The sequence below is a fragment of the Petaurus breviceps genome, unplaced genomic scaffold (genome assembly GCF_028583685.1).
Source record: "Petaurus breviceps papuanus isolate PSGF00001 unplaced genomic scaffold, PetGlider_PUasm1.0 216, whole genome shotgun sequence".
NCBI lineage: Eukaryota > Metazoa > Chordata > Mammalia > Diprotodontia > Petauridae > Petaurus > Petaurus breviceps.
Window position 1 is genome coordinate 4,293,497 of NW_027185867.1, and position 8,986 is coordinate 4,302,482.

The window sequence follows — 8,986 nt, forward strand, 5'->3', positions numbered from 1 at the left end:
ACCCTAGTATTGTAGGAAAGGAAATTGTAGAAGATATTTGGAAAGAATATATAGGTGATTTTTCAGGGGTATGATATAGAGTTCCTACTGGAGAAAAGCCATAAAATACAGCAATAAGTGAAAAGCCATAAAAACTTAATTATGTGAAAGGTGGAAGCCTGAACATGGTGACATATTAATAATTGTAATTTAGATATTGAATCATATATTAGATATCAGTCATAACATAAGACACTACAACCAATGAAACTCATAACAAGAATATTGTAGCCTATGTGTGACCAGGACATGATGAATATGCAAACTTTTGTTTAAGCATATCATTGGCTTAACTCCCAAGCTCATTACTAAGCAGAAAACCAAAAATATCCACCAATCAGTAGTCATGCACTTTCCAGCTCCTCCTCCCTTTGTCTATTTTCTATAATTACCATGGGAAATTGGGGGTTCTTTGTGGAGATCTACTAAACTGCTGACTGCAACCCAAGACTGAAAATTGCCCCTGTTTTTTAAGTATTCATAACGATTGCTTAAACTACTACCTGTAATCAACCTGGAGATACTTGGCCTCTTCTTTTGGCATCAAAAGAACACCCCATGGTCACGTGGAAGGTACAGAGTTCACCAGCCAGGGTCATTCTGGATCTCACACCATTGTAATGGCAAGTAAAGTAGTACTTTGCTCCTTTTTTCAGCTATTCAGATGCCTTTGAGTCTTGCCTCTGGTTGTGTCAAGCTTTTGTTGGAAATAGTATACCTTGTGTTACCCTTAATAGGGCTAAGGTAGTTTAGAGACCTTCCCTGCCCTTAATATGCCTAATGTCATCACATGGAACCAACAATGGGAGGAACTTACTAGAAGAGCAGAACAGGAAGGGTGGAGGAGGAAGGAACAGAGTAGATAAATGCTTGAGCATGAGTCGGGACCAAGCAGAGCTAATTGAGAGAATGTTTGTTATGTCAGCACTCTATTGTTCTATCTGTTGTTCTGTGTTGGTGTTACTTTGTTAGACAGAAGCACTCTGTTTATTTGTGTTGATTTCTCAGACAGAAAGTGATTTGAGATGATAGTACTGGCAATGTGTGTAAATATTGTTGTAGCCCTGTTGAGCTTTGCTTTCCTAGAAACAGAAATTGTAAAGGTCTTGAAGGGGGGCAGTCTATATGAAACAGGAGCAGAGAGCTGCCTGTGTGTGAATCCAGGCAAGAGCTGGGAGAGCTGTCTACCCGTGAATTCAGACAAGAATTGGGTGAATACAAGCAAATGCTAGGAGCAGCCAGCCATGGAGGAGGAGCTCTGGGGTTTAGAAGCCAACCTTGAGTCAGGATGAAAGAGAACTTTACTTGGGTGCTCAGTAGTGACTGATGATATTTTAACTTACTGTGACCTAGGGGTGGATGGCCTTTGTACTTTCCACTACCCCATAAGGATGATTGCTTGAGTATGATTACCCCTTAAAGATGATTGACTTAAGGATGATTGGAAGTCAGTCTCTAATTAGCATGAAAGAAGACTTTACATGGGTACTTTATATTGATTGAGGAGATTGTGACTTACTGAATGGTATGTTTTCTTTAAAACCATGTGGCCGCCTTAGTAATAAACTATTATGTTATATTGTTGTGAATGGTTGTGCTTTAGCTTCTTGAATATTTTACTTTAATTTATTGCTGAACAAATAGAGAGTTCACTGTAATAAGGGATTAGATCCTTAAAGTTATTCACAGCAGCAATCCTCAGTAGAGCTGCTCATGATTGGCTTTACAACCATGCTGTCCAATTATAAGCCTTTTTCTTGAGCTAATTGTGTGACTTCTGAAAGGTAAATATATCAGTGAGAGCTTATGAGTTATAGTTTTTGGAGAGGGGTCCCCTATGAAGTGTGTTATAAGGCAAATTAGTACACAAGAATTTTCTCCCTGATACTTCACTCTTAGGACATTAGAGAATTAATATGTTTGATAGTCAACACTGGAAAGCCATATTTACAATTTTCATGAAAATTTCTGAACAGTTTTCTTCAATTTACATTAGTCTTGTTCTAATTTCTTTTAGAACTTCAGTCTATAGTGTCATATTACTTTGCACAGAGTACCTTGAGCTTGGAGTAGGTATATTCTAAGGAACCCGCCATGAAATATAGAGGTGCCCCAAGAGTCACTACAAAAAGAAAAATGGTAATACCTGAACTATAAACAAAATACCAACTGATATCTATCAATAAAGAAAAACTACACCTGTCCTGCCATGCAAGTTCTGAGGACCGCGGCCCAGCGTCTCTTGGCCCACACCTTGGGCGCCCAGGACGATGCTCCTGGCAGTGCTCTCCACACTGGCGCGCGGAGGCCCCAGGAGGCGGTGGAGAAGAGAGAGGTGGAAACAGAAGCAGAGCCTGGGGATGCCCAGAAACCCAGCAGGTTCAGCATCTTTCCTCCGCTTCCCGGTCAGGAGAGTTCCTTGACATGGGGAGGCAAGACATATGAAGAAATCCCAATAGCTCACATTAAAGCAACATATAACAACACACATATCCAGGTGGTCTCTTCCAAGAATGTGCCACTTGCCAGAACTTCTTGTGGCACCGAAGGGTTCAAAAATGCAAAAAAGGCCACAGGGATTGCAGCACAAACTGCAGGCATTGCTGCAGCAGCGAAAGCCACGGCAAAGGGAGTGATCCATGTCAGAGTGGTGGTGAAAGGCCTGGGACCAGGGCGCTTATCTGCCATCAAGGGGTTGACCATGGGGGGCCTGGAGGTCATCTCAATCACAGACAATACCCCCATCCCACACAATGGTTGCCGCCCCAAAAGAGATCGGAGGCTGTGAAGAAAATCGTTCCCGTCTTGAGACCTAGTTCCAGTTTTCACCTTTAGATTGACTTCAGAACAATGCAGAACTGTTCCCCACAGGACAGAACTCAGAGACTTGATTGATGAGCAAAAATGAGGTGATTTTCCAATGATACATACAAGTACATTTGAACATATGCAGAAACTGCAGTGCTCATCACTGTGAAGCAGTGCCTCTTTTGGACAGGAGGGGGTGCTGCAGGTACACTTGTGGCAAGTGTCTCAGCTTGTCTTTCCCTGACAAAATAAACTCTCACCTTAAAAAAAAAAAAAAAAAAAACAAAACTACAAGATAGAATGAGTAGAGTCGGTTTTATTAAGTCATCTCATTTCATTGATGGAATGACGCCATTAAGCAAACTAAAATGTGTTTAAATTTTCAGGAAAGTTGTTATTTCATAATTTAATATTTCATTTGAAAGAAGATTCAGAAAAAGTTTGTTAGTATTGAAACCAGTAAAACAAGGTAGTTTGGGAGGAAGGGCACTAGCAGCTAAGGGGAATCAGGAAAGGCTTCATGCAGAAGATGGTACTTGAGCTGCATCTTCAGGAAGAAAGAGACCCTCTGAGGAAGAGATAAAAGCGAGGGTCCCATACCTCAAGGAGTGTACAGTGTTGTTAGTGAAACAGCAGAAACATAACAATTAAGAGGGAAAAGGGAGGTGGGAAGACAGATAAAAAGGAGGGTGGATTGGGGAAAGTGGAGGTCAGAAGCAAAAATTTTGAGGAGGGACATGGTGAAAGGAGAGAGAGAGTGATAAGGATAAAGAAGAGAAAAATAGTATGTAAATTTTAAAGCAAGTTACTCTGATAAAGGCTTCATTTCTCAAATATATAGAAAAACAGAGTCATATTTATAAGACAAGTCACTCCTCAATTGATAAATGATCAAAGACCATGAACAGGCAGTTTTCAGATGAAAATTCAAAGCTATCTACAGTAATGAAAAAAATACTCTAAATCACTATTGATAAGAGAAATGCAAATTAAAGTAATTCTGAGGTATCACTCATACCTACCAGAAATTACTAATTCTGGAGATAATGTGAGAAAATTGGTACATTGATACATTGTTGATGGAGTTGTGAACTGATTCAACAGTTCTGTAGAACAAGTTGGATCTATGTCCAAAGGGCTATAAAATGGTGCATACTCTTTGATCCAGAAATACCACTACTAGGTCTATATCCCAAAGAGATTTTTAAAAAGGAAAAGGATCTATGTGGACAAAAATATTTCTGGTAGCTGTTTTTGTGGAGGAAAAAAATTAGAAATTGAGGGGAATGTAGAATAGTAGTGTGCAATAAGAAACAAAGAGTAGAATGGTTTCAGAAAAATCTGGAAAGAATTATTTAAACTGATGCAAATTGAAGTGAGCAGAATCAGAACATTATACACAGTAATAGCAACTATGAATGAATTACTTATTCTCAGAAATACAGTGATCCAAGACAATTCCAAAGGACTCATGCAGTAACATGTTAACACCCTTACAGAGAAAGAAGTGATGGAATCTGAGTGCAGATCAGAAGCATAGTTTTTTTAACTTAATTTTTCTTTTTGGGGGGGTGGGGGGGGGTGGGTTGAGGTCTCTGTTTTCTTTTACAAATGACTAATATGGAAATATGTTTTGCATAATTTGCCTTCCCAATGGAGGAGGGGAGGAGAGGAAGAGAATTTGGAATTCAAAAGCTTCAAAAATAATGTTAAATATTATTTTTACATGAAATTTGCTATAGGAAATGGTTCTCTGAAAGGTGGAGGGGGATAGATTGTGCTACTATAAGCAACAGAAAAACCAAAAACATCAATAAATTTTTTTAAAAGTTTGAGTACTAAATTGAATGGAGGCTTTTTTATATAATCCAAAAGCAATCACTTTCAAGGTAATTCTCAAAGTATCTATTTTTAATTAAGGCAAAAGGAGAGTCCCCCAGGAAGTCGTGGGAGTACTTCATATGAAGCTGAGCCTTTACCTTGGCATTTTCCTAAAGAATGCTTGACCAGAAGCTATTGGTTGGTCCCCATGGTCTCTGTCACTGGAGCCTATGTCAAAGATGACTGACATCTGTGCAGGAGGAGCTGCTCAGTTGACCATGGAGTTTTATATTCCAAAAGCTCCACCTTGGAAATTCTGAGAGGGGTTGAGGGGAAGATACCTGAAGCTCAGTGGGCACCTCCTTCCCATAAGGGGCTCCTGCTCAGGACTTCTATGAACCAGATTCTATCTTGGGTGAGCCTGAGCCCCAAGGGAGAAAAAAAACTTAAGGGTTTTTTTTTTTTGCATTCTGTGCTTCCTTATTCCCACATACTAGAGTGCCAAAGGAAAATTTCATAAAGCTTGGGTTTAGCTGTTTTCCAAGTGTCTTCTAAAAAAGTTATTCCATATACAAAGTAATAATTATCAAGTACAGGGAGCTATTTCCTCTGCTATAAAAGAAATGCTTATAACAAAAGACTTACAAGCAATCACTGCCAAATACTGAAAATATAAAACAATAACCCTTCAATCCTCATATGCTTTCTCAGGAGTAGGAAGACTCTCAGGATACTTGGAGTTTCACTAAATAGATTTTTATTTTCACCTCAATCTGTACTATCTGAGCAGTAACTCAAAATCCAGGTCTTCTGGTCAGCCAGAGCATGCCTCATTCTCCTGGCAATGGTATCATCCCCTCTGAGAAGGACATAGCTGCAGAGTGTACCTCCTGATGCCAGCCAGCACCCAAGGACTTCCGACCTCTAGCACCTATGAGGTAGCCTCCAATTCAAAAAACATTCATCTCAGCGTTGCTTTCAACCACTTGTGCTCAGGAAGAGAAACAAAGCAGAAGAAGCAGTAAGGGATTGTTACCTCATTGGAACAGGTACCATGTGTAAAACACTTGTACTCACTATCCTGTGCAAATAACTGTACTAGCTGACCCTGGGTAGGGGAAAGGGAGAGACAACACCGTGGGGATTTGGGGTGTAAGAGACAAATAGACAATCTCTGACTTCATTTTTAAATTTATTAAGTGGGAAGCTCCCTGGATCAGACACCAATTCTCTTTGGCATAGTACCCCACCCCGCCCCAATCCCGGGTCATGTGGACCAACAAGAATCATGTATGCTCTTTAACAAGAAACATGTAGCCCACTAAGAAGGGTCCAGGGTATAGGTTCCCCTAATTACCCCATTATATATCAGTCAGCCAGAGCCTTCTTAGCTCAGATCACCCAGGAAGCGACAGGACCTGGATTCAAATCAACATCTTATGGGTCTAAATCCAGTCTAATTTCTACCCTTCCCTTCAACTAAAGTTCTAAAAAAATCAAGGGATGCTTTTGCTTGTTCTCCAGTTCCCTCATACCTCTCCCATTTGAGTCCTCCAGAACTTTTTTTTGCCCATGGAGTTAATGGCTGGCCTCTTACCATATGTACTGCAAAAGGGCCCCTTCCAACCAGAGTCCACACTTCGGTAGTATCATTCATCACCCTGTGTACCCTAAACAGACTTTGCAAGGACAAAATTCCCAAAGAGACCATGTCCTTATAAGAGTTTGAACTAGATGATGTCTATGATTTCTTGTAGTGAAAATCAATTTGATAAGCCTGTTTTCATCCTCCCAGATCCTTAAAACTCACAGGCTTTTCCTCTTTCTGCTGTACCTCTATAGTGTGGAAGGTCTATGTCAATTAATGATTGTGCCTAGGGCAGGAGAGAAGGAATGAGGATAATAAAAAGCATCAGTGACAGAAGAAGAAGGAGGAGAAGGAGGGGGAAGAGAGGAGGAAGAAGAAGAAGAGGAGGAGGAGGAGGAAGAAGAAGAAGAAGAGAAGAAGAAAAGAAGAAGAAAATGCTGTGTTAAAAACTTTTGTAAAAGAGATTACATATTGAATGCAAACATATACACTACATGCTTTTTCAAGATTCAAGATGTGGACTTGTTCCCCACATCTCCTCTCCCTCAACAACTTTGTACACACCTGGATGTGAGCTTTGGGCAACGTTAGTGGCAACCACTTTATCAGATCAACCTTTGCTCTATGAGTCACTAGAGGAAGTGCACAAAGTTGCTTATAGTGACTCAGCAACTTCTTCAGGGCATTATTTTTTCTTGGCATAATCAGGAAAAACACAGCAACTTAGCTATGAGAGCATGATGTCAGCACTTATTGCCAAAAAGTCTATGATGGACATCAATCTCCCTCCCATTCCAAGGCTGCTATAGTAGGCAGAATATAAAAGCAAAGAATGTCCAAGTCTCTAAGTTAATGGTCTCAAACTGGTCCTATAGTTGTATAAATATTCTTCATCATGTGTGCCAGAGGGAAAGCAAAGAAAACAGATGAAAATTCTTTGTGGTTGTTTACCGGGGCTGTTTGCCCTTTATCTATGGTGGGGGGTAGGGGCAGGGAGGCAAACCATATTAAGCAACTTGCCCAGGGTCACACAGTTTGTTAGCATCAAATGTCCAAGGTCAGATTGGAACTCAGGTTCTCCTGACTCCAGGGTCAGTGCTCTATCCCATTGCTCCACCTAGCTGTCCCCAAATAATGTGTCTTAAATATAAGCTGGAGTGGCAACTTGCCTTATGAAGTATAGGGCAAAAAATGGTTCTTGGACAAAACCTTCTGAGCCTCTCTCTTTTGGATTTCCTCTTTCAGAAATCATAGGACCCTGGCAGTCAGTGGTCTCAGAACCCTGATAGCTTAAAAGGAAATAGCTGGTGAGAAGAAAAAAACAGATCACCAAGAGGCCAAAGTGTTATTTCCCAACTCAGACCAAATCCAGGTTAGGAAAATACACAATCCTCCCATAATGGATAACTTTACTGTCCCATTATCAGGGTCTGCACATCAACATTAAGGTTGGCTTTATGAATAGAGAGCATATACAGTCAGCTGCACAGTACAATTTGAAAGGCACCAAAAGGATCTTCTGCCACAATTTAATTTTGAAATATATTCATGATTCTTCAACATATTTGATTCCTTAAATTATATTCAGATAATAAACTGTCCAAATTAATTGACATTTCCTGACTGCAAAACCACAGAATCAGAGGATTAGAGCTAGATATCATCTAGTCAAATCCTGTAATTTTTAATTGAGGAAACTGAGAGATGAAGCGATTTGTCCATGAAACATAACCAGTGAGTAACAGAGCTGGAAGTTAGACCTGTGTCTTCTGACTGGTAGGCCACTACACCATACTCAAAGAATTCCCAGAGCAGGGCAGTGACCATGCTGCTGACAAGAGCAAGAAAATTAATTAAATGGCATTTGACGTTACCTGCATTAACTAGGTGATGGGAAAGGTTAAGAGTAAGACAAGCATGGATTGCCTTGCTACTAATCTAATACAAGCCAGTTGTAGCACCAATGCAAGATTTATAGCACCCACAATCATGATAAAGACCATGATTATGAGTATAGCATGATGTTCAATCGCAAAATATACCAGGTTGTCCAGAGAGAGGACAGAACTGAAGCATTTATTTAGAAACCAGTAAACCAAATCCCAAAACCAGTAAGCCAATTCCATCACAGTACCAAAAATATTCAGAAGTCATAATAATGCTGAGAGCCACAGTATCCTTCAGTCTTCCTACAAACCAATACAAGATCAATATTTACTCACAAACCTCTCATCTCCTTAATGAGCATCCTCTCTCTCCCCCAATGTCTAGCTAGCTCTGAACCAGCTTCCTGTGACCTCTGCTCTACCCTTCAGCAAACTCCACCTACCACAGGCTCCATGTGATTACATTCAGCCTATTAGGAGGCAGAGTTTACTTTCAAAGCAGGGAAGATTTTCAAATTCCCATTCCCCTTACACCAGTGGAGAGAAAATCATATCCAAATGACTTCCAACCCATTGTTGACAAGTATACTCAAGGTAAGTGACATTCTTGGTTCCTGGGTAACTTCCTGATGTCATTAGGTTATTGGGAACACCTCCATTTTCATAGAATTTTAAATACTAACCTCTTTCATTCTTTTCCCAGAAGCTAAATTAGAACCATTCACCAGATTTAATGGCTACCTGTGTGAGCTCCTATATTTTGTGGCAAAGACCACTCCTATGAGTCTTTATGTGGCAAATGCACTACGGAGGTGGGAAAGGAGAAAACTGGCCCATGAGACTT

The 8,986-nt window shown here is 40.3% G+C and overlaps 1 pseudogene; it reads left to right on the plus strand.

Annotated features, from left to right (window-relative positions):
* Window positions 1-2,248: 2,248 nt before the first annotated feature.
* On the plus strand, window positions 2,249-3,079 carry LOC138165897 (small ribosomal subunit protein uS11m pseudogene; annotated as a pseudogene).
* The last annotated feature ends 5,907 nt before the right edge of the window (window positions 3,080-8,986 follow it).